Source organism: Bos indicus, chromosome 13 (genome assembly GCF_029378745.1).
Source record: "Bos indicus isolate NIAB-ARS_2022 breed Sahiwal x Tharparkar chromosome 13, NIAB-ARS_B.indTharparkar_mat_pri_1.0, whole genome shotgun sequence".
Classification (NCBI taxonomy): Eukaryota; Metazoa; Chordata; class Mammalia; order Artiodactyla; family Bovidae; genus Bos; species Bos indicus.
Genome location: NC_091772.1, coordinates 52,298,929 through 52,314,370, shown reverse-complemented (window position 1 = coordinate 52,314,370; position 15,442 = coordinate 52,298,929). Strand labels below are relative to the sequence as shown.

Below are 15,442 nucleotides of genomic sequence, written 5' to 3'. Positions count from 1 at the left end.
TAGGGCTTTCCTTGGTGGATCCGAGATGCAGGTTTGATCCCTGGGTCAGGAAGATACCCTGGAGAAGAAAATAGCAACTCATTCCAGTATTCTTGCCTGAAAAATCCCATGGACAGAGGAGCCTGGCAGCTCGTCCAAAGGGTCACAAAGTCGGACACAACAGAGCACACACAAGATTTTCAACTTACCCACTAAATGCTATTTACTCATGAAATAAAAATATGAAATAATGTATTCTTTAAAATATTTTGTGGATTATGAAGCCATCTGCTAAATTGATTAATCTCTCTGTCTCAGTTTCCCCTCTGCAAAATGGGACATCATAATATCCACTTCACGACTGAAGTGACTTAGCAGCAGCAGTAGCAGGGTTGTGGTGGGGAGTAAATGAGCTAAATTATGTAGCATACCTAACTTATCAGAAGTATGAAACTAATATTGGCCATTCAATTTATACATAAAGAATAGAATTATTGATGAGGTTGTAAAAGCTGAAAAATTTGTTAATGTGGTGTATTACATTGATTGATTTGCGGATATTGAAGAATCCTTGCATCCCTGGGATAAAGCCCACTTGGTCATGGTGTATGATCTTTTTAATGTGTTGTTGGATTCTGATTGCTAGAATTTTATTTAGGATTTTTGCATCTATGTTCATCAGTGATATTGGCCTGTAGTTTTCTTTTTTTGTGGGATCTTTGTCAGGTGGTTTTAAAATTATTAAATTAAAAATTAAAAAAATAAATAAATAAAGTGAAAATAATGGCTGTTATTTTTCTGGCATTACTAAGATAAACCGAAAAATAATAAAGAAAAATGCCTTACAAAAAAAAAAAAAAAAGCTGAAAAATAACTAAATTCAAAGATGATTTGTACTGAGTTCATTTATGAAAGACCCCAAAAGGAAGGATGATGCCTTTTGACATATGTACTGCTTTTTAAGTTAACTAGGTGATAGAGGATATAGGAATCTCCTCCCTATCCCTATGATTTAGCAGAGTAAATCATCTGCTTTTTTCTTCCTTTTAAACATTTAGTAAGATATTTGTCAGTCTGGGAAACAGTAATTGTTTGATTGATTGCTACATACTAGGTAGGTGCTAAGATTTCAAAGGTGAATGAGACAACATTCTGTTTGGAGGGGTGTGAATGGAGAAGGGTGAAGAAGTGAGAATGACCTATTCTTATAAAACTTAATTCTTTATAAACTGTGTTAAAGAGCTTCCCTGGTGGTTTAGTGGTAAAGAATCTGCCTGCCAGTATAGGAGACAAAGTTCCAGCCCTGACCCAGGAGGATCCCACATGCTGAGGAGCATCTAAGCCCTTGCAGTATGACTACTCAGCCTGTACTCTAGAGCTTGGGAGCCGTAGCTACTGAGCCTGCATGCTGCAGCTACTGAAGCCCACTCTAGAGCCCATGCTCTGCTCTAGAGGCCACTACAAGGAGAAGCCTGCACACTGTAACTAGAGTAGCCTCTGCTCGTCACAACTAGAGAAAAGCCTGCACAGCAATGAAGACCTAGCACAGTCAAAAATAAAATTATTTTTAAAAATTGTGTTAAATGCTGCTGCTGCTGCTGCTAAGTCGCTTCAGTCGTGTCCAACTCTGTGCGACCCCAGAGATGGCAGCCCACCAGACTCCCCCGTCCCTGGGATTCTCCAGGCAAGAACACTGGAGCGGTTGCCATTTCCTTCTCCAATGCATGAAAGTGAAAAGTCAAAGTGAAGTCGCTCAGTCGTGTCCGACTCTTAGCGACCCCATGGACTAAAGCCCACCAGGCTCCTCCATCCATGGGGTTATCCAGGCAAGAATACTGGAGTGGGGTGCTACACTAGTAGAATTTTAAATTAAAAAAATTATGTGATACGGGAGAGTACAAATTAACTTAATAAAAAATATGTAAAATTAATGTGAAAAAATGAAAACTTTTTAAAAGAATATAAAGGATTTTTTAAGAGATAAATAACATTCAATAAGCAGTGGGGTGAGCCTTTTCTAGAGCTTAAAAAATCGCATGCATGGTTCATTTGGAAGGATGAATTCAGTAGTTGAAAAAACTTTGAAAAAGAACAGTAGTTGGAAGACCGTAGAAATGGGGAGGGTATATGACATTTGACCCTCCAGATAGTAACATATCAGAAGGTTAAAGGTATTTAGGGAGCATGGCATTTGTGTTAAAATAGACAAAACAAGTGTTTAGAGCAGAACAGTAAGTTCAGAAACAGACCTGGGTATGTTGGGAATTTAGAATGTGATAAAAATAACATTTAAAAATCAACGAGATGCCACAAATTGGGAGCCCACACGCTGTAACTGCTGGGCCTATGCTCTGCAACAACAGAATCCCGTGCACTGCAGTTGGAGAAAAGCCTGCATGCTGCATCACAGAGCCCGTACACTACAGTGAAGATCCAGTGCAGCCACAATAATAAATAATAAATAAATAAAAATTTTAAAAAATCTGGATGAGAAGGATGGAGTATTCAGTGAGTGGTCCTGCAATAGTAGGCTGTTTTGGAGGAAAATATATAAAGATTGCTAATTTAGACTATGCTCGAATAATCATGAAATTATAGAGTATGCATCAGTTCAGTTCAGTTGCTCAGTTGTATCCAACTCTTTGCGACCCCATGAGCTGCAGCACGCCAGGCCTCCCTGTCCAACACTGACTCCTGGAGCCTACTCAAACTCATATCCATTGAGTTGGTGATGCCATCCAACCATCTCATCCTCTGTCATCCCCTTCTCCTGCCCTCAGTCTTTCCCAGTATCAGGGTCTTTTCAAATGAGTCAGCTCTTCGCATCAGGTGGCCAAGGTATTGGAGTTTCAGCTTCAACATCAGACCTTCCAATGAACACCCAGGACTGATCTCCTTTTGGATGGACTGGTTGGATCTCTTTGCAGTCCAAAGGACTCTCAAGAGTCCTCCAACACCACAGTTCAAAAGCATCAATTCTTCTGCGCTCGGCTTTCTTTATAGTCCCAACTCTCGCATCCATACGTGACTACTGGAAAAACCATAGGCTTGACTAGATGGACCTTTGTTGGCAAAGTAATGTCTCTGTTTTTTAATATGCTAAATCAGTATGCATAATACTGAATTAACTAGACTTTTTTTTTTTTTTTCTTGACTGTGCCACGCAGCATGCAGAATCTTAGTTCCTCAACCACTTTAGGACTTGTGCCCCCTATAGTGGACCACCAAGGAATTCCCAGTTACACTTTTCATTCTTTAGAATATACTGAGTGGTTCTTAAAATAATCCAAACACTCATGGCTGATAGACTACTCTCTAGTATACCTTGCCTTCTGCAATCAGTAGTTGAATTTATACTTTCAGGGATCAGTGTGTTCTAAACCTGCCAGTTATATTTATTGTAACCTAATTAAATATTATATAAACCAATGAAATATATAAAAAGAGTTGTTTTTAAGAAAGTTAAGTTGAAGATCCTGAAAGAATTGGATACATACGAGTCCCTTCCTCCCTTTTTCTTACTAGTCCCCCACTTTCTTACTAGTTTTGGGCACTTAATCCTTTAAAAGATTAAGGGAAAGAACCATAAAAGTCTTACTAATCCTTCTGTGCTCAATTGTTTCACAGATGTCTAAGTTATTGAAATTAAAATCATAGATATGTATTAGGGACATGATGATCTATGCAGGAAAGAAGATGTGAAGCATTAATTAGCATATCTGTACTTAAAGAAAATGCTGTGTATGAAAGTAAATGGGTTTAAGTAAAAAATATTTAAGTTACATATATATATATATTTATTTTGATGACCTGGTTTACTGTGTTTTTTCATGTAACCAACCAGGCCTGGGTCCTGTTTGTGTTGGATAAAAGTTTTTACCTGTCCCTGGAAGAAATAGACGTAGTGCTTTTATATGCTTAGGCTAAAGAAAACCTTTCTGCCTTGATGTCTGTGAGGACTGTTGTCTTCATAGACATTAGACAATTTCTGTGGTCATCAGACAATTTCTATGAAGAGCCAGAGAGTAAACATTCTAGATTTTGCAGTCCAAAAAGCAAAATTGAGGCTCTTATGTGGGTACTTTATAACCAGAGAGAAAATACATTTCCACAAATTTATTACTGATGAAATTCAAATATAGTAATAGTAATGATAATTACTGTTACTACTGAGTACACTTTTTGTAATATATGTACGCTAATGAGAAAAATGGTGATACATTTTCTTAATTGGGGTTCAGAGTTAGTGTTTCCTGTCATCAGAATTGATTGCAAATGTTCATCTCTTATTGCTGATCTATAATGAGATTTTACAAATTTCATCTTTGGAAATATCTTCACACAGATATATAGCCAATTGAAATCAGCCCACAAGCGTATGGTTTTAATTGAGCATATTAATCCATTGGGAAACATTTGTAGAATTATATTGTAGTTTTCTCTTAGTATTTGCCTTTTAGTGTATCATTGCATTGTAGATTAATTACTTCCAATTGAAGGTTAGATGTGAGTGCCATAATTGCACTGTTAAATAGATTTTGAGACATGGAAATATTCTTTGCACTTGCCTTAAAGTCTTAAAAATGCTTCCAAAATTATAATTTAATCTAAAATATGTATTCACTGCAAATTTATTGAGAATTGAGATCTCACTTTTTGTTTTAACTTTTTGACAGCACTGGAAGTATATAAAACAGCTTGACATTACTTACGATTTGAATAATAGTTTTTGTCTAAATGAATTAACTACAGTTTAGATTTCATATGTAAGTCCAGTTCTGCCCTATAATGTTAGGTTGATTTTATTAAATATTAAAAAACCTGCAACAGAAGCTAAGTTTCAAAGCCATCAGTGATAATAGTGACTGAAAAGGTCTTAGTGTTCTGAAACTGGAATCTCAGCCCCGAGCTTTAAAAAAATTTTATCACAGTAAAACTTTACAGTTGCTAAGCCATAACTACATGAGCAGGCAAGACAGGTTATGCTGCTTCTGTTGCTGACTGTGATTTAGCCCATGATAGCGAATTAGGTTCACCATTGACACTATTGGTTCCTTCAGTAACATGCTGCTGCTGCTGCAAAGTCACTTCAGTCGTGTCCGACTCTGCACGACCCCATAGACGGCAGCCCACCAGGCTCCCCCGTCCCTGGGATTCTCCAGGCAAGAACACTGGAGTGGGTTGCCATTTCCTTCTCTAATGCATGCAAGTGAAAAGTGAAAGTGAAGTTGCTCAGTCGTGTCCGACTCTTAGCGACCCCGTGGACTGCAGCCCACCAGGCTCCTCCATCCATGGGATTTTCCAGGCAAGAGTACTGGAGTGGGGTGCCATTGCCTTCTCCGAGTAACATGATAAATTTAGATATTTTCCAGAGTACCTGCTGATGAAAAATAATAAACAACCACCTTATATCTTCACAAGCTTTCTAAGTTATGCAACTAAGCCTTTTTCTACTCCATATATATTTTTACAAACATCATCAGTTATAACTCATCTTTCTATTTCAGCTTGTTCCAAATTAGTATTTTCTTAGTTTCTCACCACACAGACTATTAACAGAAGCTAATTCTTCAAATACTTTAAACTTGGCATTAATTCCTTGAGTAAACAACAGCAACTGAGCTGTATTAGTAACATCTAATTCATCAACGGACAGGATAATTTACTTGAAATCATTTGCCTTAAAAAAAGATGACAAATTTTATTCCCATTGTCTTCAACCTTTGGAGCAGCTGGTTTTGCTGAAAGGCTAATAATAATCTCAAGCTTAGTTTCTCTGAATACATTTCTTGAGCTCCGGCAGTCAAGCATTATTATTTTATTTTGCTTTTATTTTTGGTCATGCCAGTTGGCTTGCAGAACCTTAGTTTCCCGACCAGGAATCAAACCAGGACCCCAGCAGTGGAAGCACAGAATCCTAACCACCAGACCACCAGGGAACTCCTAGGTGCTTTTTACTCACTCAAAATTAGAAAATTACTTTCCTTGCTTGGCTAATTAATGAGCTTCTTGGAAATTTACTTTTGTTGCAGCGTAATTTTTTTTTTTATATACTCCTTCCCTTTCTTTCTTCCAGAAATTCTGCTGTGATGAGATATTCTACTTCAGATTTTCTACTTTTTTTGACCGTTGCTTTCCTGTTAATTGGGAATATTGAGATGACTACTTAGTCTGGTAATGTTTATATATATTGACTTCTTCTACCACAAGCTGTAGTGTCATTGCATAATAAACAATGTTTTCTTATCTGACTTGATAGCAAAATAATCCACACTGTCCACTGCACGTTGAAAAGAGTCAACTTTTCTCTTTTCTCGTTTTAACTTGACAGCTATGTACTGGTAATTAAAAAAAGAAAAAAAAAAACTATCACAGTATGCCAATATGGGTGTGTGACACTCAAAATGCTGTTGACTTGTAACTTGGTCACTGTGATTTGTGGTACACTGAACAGCAGTGTGAAGCTCTGAGCACCACATATACAAGGAACTACTTGATTCTGCTGTTGTAATGATGAAGCTAGCCATACATAGCCAACATGTAAATGAATGAGTACAACTGCATTTGATATTATTTGTGGACACTGGAGTTTGAATTTCATATAGTTTTCATATCATGAAATAGTACTCTTATTTTTTTAAACATTAAAAAATGTAAAAATGTTTATTAACTTGCAGATCTTATCAGATAGTTCACTCATCTTTATTTAAGGTAAAGCATTACACATGGCCAAAATCAAGAAGGAAAAGGTTGCATAAAATGTGACTACTTGAAAAGATAATATAAGCAAAACTAGATGATGAACTGCAAATTTTTGCAACAGTGTGTCAGGAAAGGGTTAATAATATCATCCTAGTATGAAGGAGTAGCTACAGAAAAGAAACAGACCAATACTCTATTAGAAAAATGGGCAAAGGTGGTTTACCAAATAAATACAAATGTCAGTAACTGTGTGAACTATTGATCCAATACTGAACCAGTATTGGAAGGCAAATGAAAACATGGCAGGCTTTCACTTTTCACTTAATACAACTTGAATATTGCTTGAGACTTTTACAGGAAGCAAATACTACTACATTTTTCAATGTTTAAAAACCAGCAAGCAAGTAAACAAAAATTTTCTTATAATTTTTGAATTGCTGCTTGTTTTTCTGGTCTCTAAGTTTTCTTAACATGACCAATGATAATGTTTACTAACAGTTACCAACCGCTTCCTGGGTTGCCAGGCATAGCACCAAACACTTCACATACCAACTCTGTAATCTTTGATTCACCTCATGCAGGATAGATACTGTTAAGAGCATGGGAAAGAGGAGCCGGGGAAGGTTAAATAATTTGTTCAGAGCCACATAGGGAGTGAGGGAGGCAGGGTTGTGAGCCCAACAAATCTGCCTACAGAGATACCTTCTTTACCACCAAGCCATGCTGATGGTGTCACTTGACTCTGCTGATAAGAAATCTCCGCATTTGTAAACAACTGCATAGTATGTGATAATAATTCTTTTCTGTTTTCTCCGTAGTGATTATCGTGCTCTGAAATTACCTTGTCCGTCTACTACTTGTTTATTTGTTCATCACTTGAGTCTCATTTACCACACTATTAAAACAGAAGTTGCTTGTGATAGGTGCCTGTGAAACATCCATGATTAAGGCCCTATAGTAAAAGAATATTTATACCTGTATCTGACACACAGTAGGAACTCCAGAAATATTTGTCTAACAAGTTAAAGTTAAGGACAAATTGTGGCAACTGAAACTTTCCTTATATCCCCTTCTGTCCCTCAGAAAGTATTAACAAGGTTTACAAGTGAAAGCATATTTAACATCAGTTAATATTAAGGTATCGCATGGACCATAGCCTTGTCTAACTCAGTGAAACTATGAGCCATGCCGTGTAGGGCCACCCAAGACGAACGGGTCATGGTGGAGAGTTCTGACAAAATGTGGTCCACTGGAGAAAGGAATGGCAAACCACTTCAGTATTCCTGCCTTGAGAACCCCATGAACAATATGAAAAGACAAAAAGATAGGACACTGAAAGTTGAACTCCCCAGGTCAGTAGGTGCTACTGGAGATCAGTGGAGAAATAACTCCAGAAATAATGAAGAGACAGAGCCATAGCAAAAACAACACCCAGTTGTGAATGTGACTGGTGATGGAAGCAAGATCTGATGCTGTAAAGAGCAATATTGCATAGGAACCTGGAATGTTAGGTCCATGAATCAAGGCAAATTGCAGTTGATCAAACAGGAGATGGCAAGAGTGAACGTCAACATTTTAGGAATCAGCGAACTAAAATGGACTGGAATGGGTGCATTTAACACAGATAACCATTATATCTACTACTGTGGGCAAGAATCCCTTAGAAGAAATCGAATAGCCATCACAGTCAACAAAAGAGTCCGAAATGCAGTACTTGGATGCAGTCTCAAAAACGACAGAATGACCTCTGTTCGTTTCCAAGGAAAACCATTCACTATCACGGTAATCCAAGTCTATGCCCTGACCAGTAATGCTGAAGAAGCTGAAGTTGAACTGTTCTCTGAAGACCTACAAGACCTTCTAGAATTAACATCCAAAAAAGATGTCCTTTTCCTTATAGAGGACTGGAATCCAAAAGTAGGAAGTGAAGAAACACCTGGAGTAACAGGCAAATTTGGCCTTGGAGTAAAGGGCAAAGGCTAATAGAGTTTTGCCAAGAGAACACACTGGTCATAGCAAACACCCTCTTCCAATAACACAAGAGAAGACTCTACACATGGACATCACCAGATGGTCAACACTGAAATCAAATTGATTATATTCTTTGCGCCAAAGATGGAGAAGCTCTGTATAGTCAGCAAAAACAAGACCGGGAGCTGACTGTGGTTCAGATCATGAACTCCTTATTGCCAAATTCAGACTTAAATTGAAGAAAGTAGGGAAAACCACCAGACCATTCAGGTATGACCTAAATCAAATCCCTTATGATTATACAGTGGAAGTGAGAAATAGATTTAAGGGACTAGATCTGATAGACAAAGTGCCTGATGAACTATGGACTGAGGTTCGTGACATTGTATAGGAGACAGGGAGCACGACCATCCCCAAGGGAAAAAAAAAATGCAAAAAGGCAAAGTGGCTGTGTGAGGAGGCCTTACAAATAGCTGTGAAAAGAAGCAAAAAGCAAAGCAGAAAAGGAAAGATATACCCATTTGAATGCAGAGTTCCAAAGAATAGCAAGGAGAGATAAGAAAGCTTCCTCAGTGATCACTGCAAAGAAATAGAGGAAAACAATAGAATGGGAAAGACTAGAGATGTCTTCAAGAAAATTAAAGATACCAAGGGAACATTTATTGCACAGTTGGACTCAGTAAAGGACAGAAATTGTAGGGACCTGACAGAAGCAGAAGAAATTAAGAAGAGGTGGCAAGAATGCACAGAAGAACTGTACAAAAAAGATCTTCACGACCAAGATAATCACGATGGTGTGATCACTCACCTAGAGCCAGACATCCTGTAATGTGGAGTCAAGTGGGCCTTAGGAAGCATGACTACAAACAAAGCTAGTGGAGGTGATGGAATTCCAGTTGAGCTATTTCAAATCCTGAAAGATGATGCTGTGAAAGTGCTGCACTCAGTATGCCAGCAAATTTGGAAAACTCAGCAATGGCCACAAGACTGGAAAAGGTCAGTTTTCATTCCGATCCCAAAGAAAGGCAATGCTAAAGAATGCTCAAACTACCACACAGTTGCACTCATCTCACATGCTAGTAAAGTAATGCTCAAAATTCTCCAAGCCATGTTTCAGCAGTACGTGAACTGTGAACTTCCAGATGTTCAAGCTGGTTTTAGAAAAGGCGGAGGAACCAGAGATCAAATTGCCAACATCCGCCGGGTTATGGAAAAAGCAAGAGAGTTCCAGAAAAACATCTATATCTGATTTATTGACTATGCCAAAGCCTTTGACTGTGTGGATCACAATAAACTGTGGAAAATTCTGGAAGAGATGAGAATAGAATACCAGATCACCTGACCTGCCTCCTGAGAAATCTGCAGGTCAGGAAGCAACAGTTAGAACTGGACATGGAACAACAGACTGGTTCCAAATAGGAAAAGGAGTACGTCAAGGCTGTATATTGTCACCCTGCTTATTTAACTTATATGCAGAGTACATCATGAGAAACGCTGGGCTGGAAGAAGCACAAGCTGGAATCAAGATTGCCGGGAGAAACATCAGATATGCAGATGATACCACCCTTATGGCAGAAAGTGAAGAGGAACTAAAAAGCCTCTTAAAAGTGAAAGAGGAGAGTGAAAAAGTTGGCTTAAAGCTCAATATTCAGAAAATGAAGATCATGGCATATGGTCCCATGACTTCATGGCAAATAGATGGGGAAACAGTGTCAGACTTTATTTTTTGGGGCTCCAGAATCACTGCAGATGGTGACTGCAGCCATGAAATTAAAAGACGCTTACTCCTTGGAAGGAGAGTTATGACCAACCTAGACAGCATATTAAAAAGCAGAGACATTACTTTGCCAGCAAAGGTCCGTCTAGTCAAGGCTATGATTTTTCCAGTAGTTATGTATGGATTTGAGAGGTGGACTATAAAGAAAGCTGAACGCCGAAGAATTGATGCTTTTGAACTGTGGTGTTGGAGAACACTCTTGCGAGTCCCTTGGACTGCAAGGAGATCCAACCAGTCCATCCTAAAGGAGGTCAGTCCTGGGTGTTCATTGGAAGGTCTGATGCTGAAGCTGAAACTCCAATACTTTGGCCACCTGATGTGAAGAGCTGACTCATTTGAAAAACCCTGATACTAGGAAAGATTGAGGGCAGGAGGAAAAGGGGATGACAGAGGATGAGATGGTTGGATGGCATCACTGACTCAATGGACGTGGATTTGGGTGGACTCTGGAGTTGGTGATGGACAGGGAGGCCTGGCATGCTGCGGTTCATGGGATCACAAAGAGTTGGACACAGCTGAGTGACTGAACTGAACTGAATGGTGTTTCTCAAAGAGCAGAAAGTTGTAATTTTGATGAAGTTCAAATTATCACTTGAAAAAATATCTATTTATTTATTTTGGCTGTGCTGGGTCTTTGTTGCTACCCGTGGGCTTTCTCTAGTTGCTGCGAGCTAGGGTGACTCTAGTTGCCGTGCAAGGGCTTCTCATTGTGATGACTTCCATTGTTGCAGGGCTTAGGCTCTAGGCATGCGGGCTTTAGTAGTTGTGGTGCATGGCTTCAGTAGTTGCTGCTTGTGGCCTCCAGAGTACAAGCTCATTAGTTGTGGCACATGGGCTCAATTGCCGCGAAGCGTGTAGGATCTTCCTAGATTGGGGATTGAACCAGTGTCCTTGTATTGCAAGGTGAATTCTTAACCACTGAACCACCAGGGAAGCCACAGATTAATTACTTTTTTTTTTTTAATGATTCATGCTTTTTGTGTCCAATCTAAGAAGTCTTCATCTATCTTTGGTTGACAGAACCCTAAAAAGACCCCTGATGACCCACACTTGTGTAGAATTTCTTCTCTTGAATGTGTACTGTACCTGTGAATTTGCTGAAATTTTATTTCAGTGCTTAATGTTACACTATGTTACAAAAGAGATATTAAAGATGTGATCAAGTTACTAATAAAGCGACTTTGAGTCAGTAAAAAGGGAGATTATGCAGAAAGGCCTATCTTAAAATTTGGGTCCAGAGTCAGAGCAAGAAAGAGTCGGGTAAGTTAAAACATGAGAAGAATTGAATTAGAGGGAGATTTTTCCATTGCTGACTTTGAAGATGAAAGAGTCCATATGATAAGAATTGCAGATGACCTCTAGCAGCTGAGAATGGCCCTTGTGAGATAGGAGGGAAGCGGGCAGGGCCCAACTGTTAAAGAATGACACAGCCATTGAGGATATGACAAAAACTAGTTAGAACCAACTAAGCCCAAGATGGTGTAAGATGACTTACAGTAGACCTTGAACCTCATTATATGCTCATTATAATGTATTATGCTAAATAACACACCCAACCAGTACCAGGACAGATCGAAGGCTGGCCATAAAAGGCCAAAAAGTCGGCAGTGGCCCAATTCCTGGAAATCCCTACTCCTCCCCCCCCAATAGTTGGTGTTACCTAGCCCATAAAAACTAACCACTCTTATCTCACCTTCACTTTCTGTCTATGGAATGTGTATCTCCTAGGACCTTGTAGCCTTCTGATAACAAGCCCATATTCTATCTGTGGGGTGTGATTCTCCCTGAATAAATCTGTTTTCACTCTGCTTCTGACTTACTGTTAAATTCTTCCCTGTACAAAGCCAAGGACTCTCACTTAGCGCCTATCCCAGTGACTCTCCCCTAAGACCTAGGATGTAACCATTCTCTCATGCCCCCTTCTGCCACAGTTGAATAAGAAGTAACAAAGAAATAGGGCCCATTGTCCTACAGCTGCAAGGAACTGAATTCTACCACAATTATGTGCACTTGAAAGAGGTTTATTTGAAGATAAAAAAAGATAAGATTGTGTGCTTTAAAGATTGAGTTTAATATATGGAAATATTGGGTGTCATCCAAAATATAAAATTACTTTTACATATTCATTTATTAATTTTCAGTTTTAAATGGCAGCTTCCTCTTTTAAAAAACATCAGGAGCGTGGTTTTCTTGTCTGTTTCCTGAGGAAGCAAAAAGGCAGAAACTTGGTGAATAGTAAGACCAGTGGTTGCTATAGTAAGCATGGGACTTCCTGACAGTGGCTCTATTAACAGTAGGAAATGGAACCATGGGAGTGTTCTAATTTGCCATAAGATTTTGTTTCCCATCTTTAGAGTAAGAGGTTCTGCTATATACAAGGAATTGACTCTTCCAGTTTATTTAGTCAGACAGTGATTAGAAAGCCTCACTGTCTGTGTACATTGCACCATACTTAGGAGTTTTGTAATTATATGACAAGTATGATACATTTCAAATAGAGCTTTGAAACTTTCCTTCTGAAGGAAGCTTTTCCTCCAGTGGATATTGATGTACCTTGGTTATAGGCCCTATTCAACCAGTGGTGAGAGCATAGATTTTGGAATCATGTGTGCCTGGGTTGGAGAAGGAAACCGCAACCCACTCCAGTATTCTGCCTGAAAAATTCCATGGACAGAGGCGCCTGTTGGGCTATAGTCCATAGCGTGACAGTGTCAGACATGACTTAGCGACTAAAGCAGCATACCTCAGTTTGAGTCTTAGTCTTGTCACCTACTAGTTGTTTGACTATGGACAAGTTATTTAACTGTTCTGTGCCACAGTTTCTTCATCTGCAAAATGAAGCATCTATTTTCTGTGCTTTGAAGATATGTTAAACACTGTGCATCATATGCCTTGATACAGTGCCTAACACATACTAAGCATTAACAAATGGTTATTATTACAATCTTTGTTGAGCTGCTGTTTTTTTAGATGTGTCTGGTTATGTCTTTTTTTTTTTTTTTTTACTATGCCTTGTTTTTCTTTCTTTAATTGAATGACTTTGAAGATGTGATTACGGTTGAACGTGCCACTTAGAAAGGAGAGATGTGTAGAAGGCATAAAGGCTGCTCATAGACCCAACTGTAGTGGTAGCTAGCCACTGTATTGGCATCTCAAATTCATTGTTTCAAGACCCATACAGCATTTCAAGGCCTTGGAAAGCACAAAAAGCACCCAGAAAACAAATGGAGCAGTTACTGAAGCATTGAATAAAGATCATTACTATTTGTACTTAATAAACATGTTCCACGTTTGCCTGAGCCTTTAGATAATGCATTTTAAAATTGGCTGTGTTTTTCTTTTTCCTTTAAATGTTACTGTTAAGTTCAAGAATGAGCCAAACTAAAAAGAACAGACATGTTTCTTACCTTCAAGGATCGTCTTAGAACAGACATGTTTCTTACCTTCAAGGATCTTACTGTCAGTTGAAGGAGGCCATAAACAGTTAGAATAGTGTGTGACAAGTACTTTACTAGAGGTAAGGACTGACTCTCCTGATTAAGGGAGAAGAAGGAGTTGGGACACCTAGAATCTCTGGCTTTGGTAAAGGGGAGACCAGAGGTTGCAAACTGATAGTTTTTGCATAGCCCACAAACTAAGAGTTGTTTTAACGTCCTTAAATGGTTGGGAAAAGTCAAATCAAAAGAAGAATGATATTTTATGACATATGGATATTATATAAAATTCAAATTTTAGTTTTCTGAAATGAAATTGAACTATAGCTACAGTTAACCTTTTGTCTGTTGCAGCTTTTATGCTAAAACAGCAGAGCTGAGTAACTGTGACAGAGGCTGTATGACCTCCAAAGCCAAATGTTTACTGTGTGGCTCTTCACAGAAAAAGTTTGCTGATTCCTGGGATAGATGGTGATTTTTATCTACTATTGTTCAGTCACTAAGTTGTGTGCAACTCTTATGACACCATGGACTACAGCACACAAGTCTTTCCTGTCCTTTACTGTGTCCTGGATTTGCTCAAATTCATGTCCATTGAGGTGGTGATGCCATCCAGCCATCTCATCCTCTGGCACCCTCTTCTCCTCTTGCCCTTAGTCTTTCTCAGCATCAGGGTCTTTTCCAGTGAGTTGGCTTTTCACATCAGGTGGCCAAAGTACTGGAGCTTAAGCATTGTTCCTTCCAATAAATATTTAGGGTTGATTTCCTTTAGGATTGACTGGTTTGGTCTCCATGCTCCTGGACTCGTGACCAGGGGATAGTCAAGAGTCTTTTCCAGCACTACAGTTTGAAAGCATCAATTTTTCAGTGCTTAGCCTTCTTTAAAGTCCAACTCTCACATCCATACAAGACTACTGGAAAAACCATAGCTTTAACTATATGGACCTTTGTTGGCAAATTGATGTCTTTGCTTTATAATATGCTTACGCTGGGTTTGTCATAGCTTTTCTTCCATGGAGCAAGTATCACCATGATCTTAGTTTTTTAAATGTTGAATTCATCGCCATGATCTTAGTTTTTTGAATGTTGAATTTTAAGCCAGCCTTTTCATTCTCCTCTTTCACCTTCATCAAGAGGCTCTTTAGTTCCTCTTTGCTTTCTGCTATTAGGGTGGTATCACCTGTGTATCTGAGCTGCTTGATATTTCTCCCAGTAATGTTGATGCCAGCTTGTTGATTCTGGTTGAGTAATGATGGGACTTGTGGCAGTGGTCAGATTCACAATTTGGTGGTATAAATAAGGATTGTGAAATCTTCTTTGAAGATTGTTTTTGACTGTTTATCAAGAGGAGTTCCTGTGGAGACAAAGTGAGAGTGTATGTCAAAGGGTATGAAGTAGAGGAGGAGGGACACTAAGTGTACTATTGAGAAGATTGGCAGGGAAGGAAAGGAGAGAAAGTGATAGCTGGGAATGAAAGGCATTAGAGATTTCATTTGAAAGGTTCATGCACTGAGGGAGTCAGCACTTGCTAACTGCCTGGAATGTTGGTATTAGATGGCCACCATTCAATTTTTCATAG

At 38.9% G+C, this 15,442-nt stretch overlaps 1 protein-coding gene across 5 annotated transcripts in view; it reads left to right on the top strand.

Annotated features, from left to right (window-relative positions):
• The window catches only part of PTPRA (protein tyrosine phosphatase receptor type A), a 170,901-nt gene that overhangs the window by 30,651 nt on the left and 124,808 nt on the right, over positions 1–15,442 (top strand). For 2 of the 5 annotated variants that reach the window (XM_070801204.1, XM_070801203.1), the window contains exon 2: positions 6,056–6,153. The exons of the other annotated variants lie outside the window; for them this stretch is intronic. The gene's annotated coding sequence lies outside the window, so the exon portion shown is untranslated. The remainder of the gene's footprint in view (positions 1–6,055; positions 6,154–15,442) is intronic. 5 annotated transcript variants of the gene reach the window in all.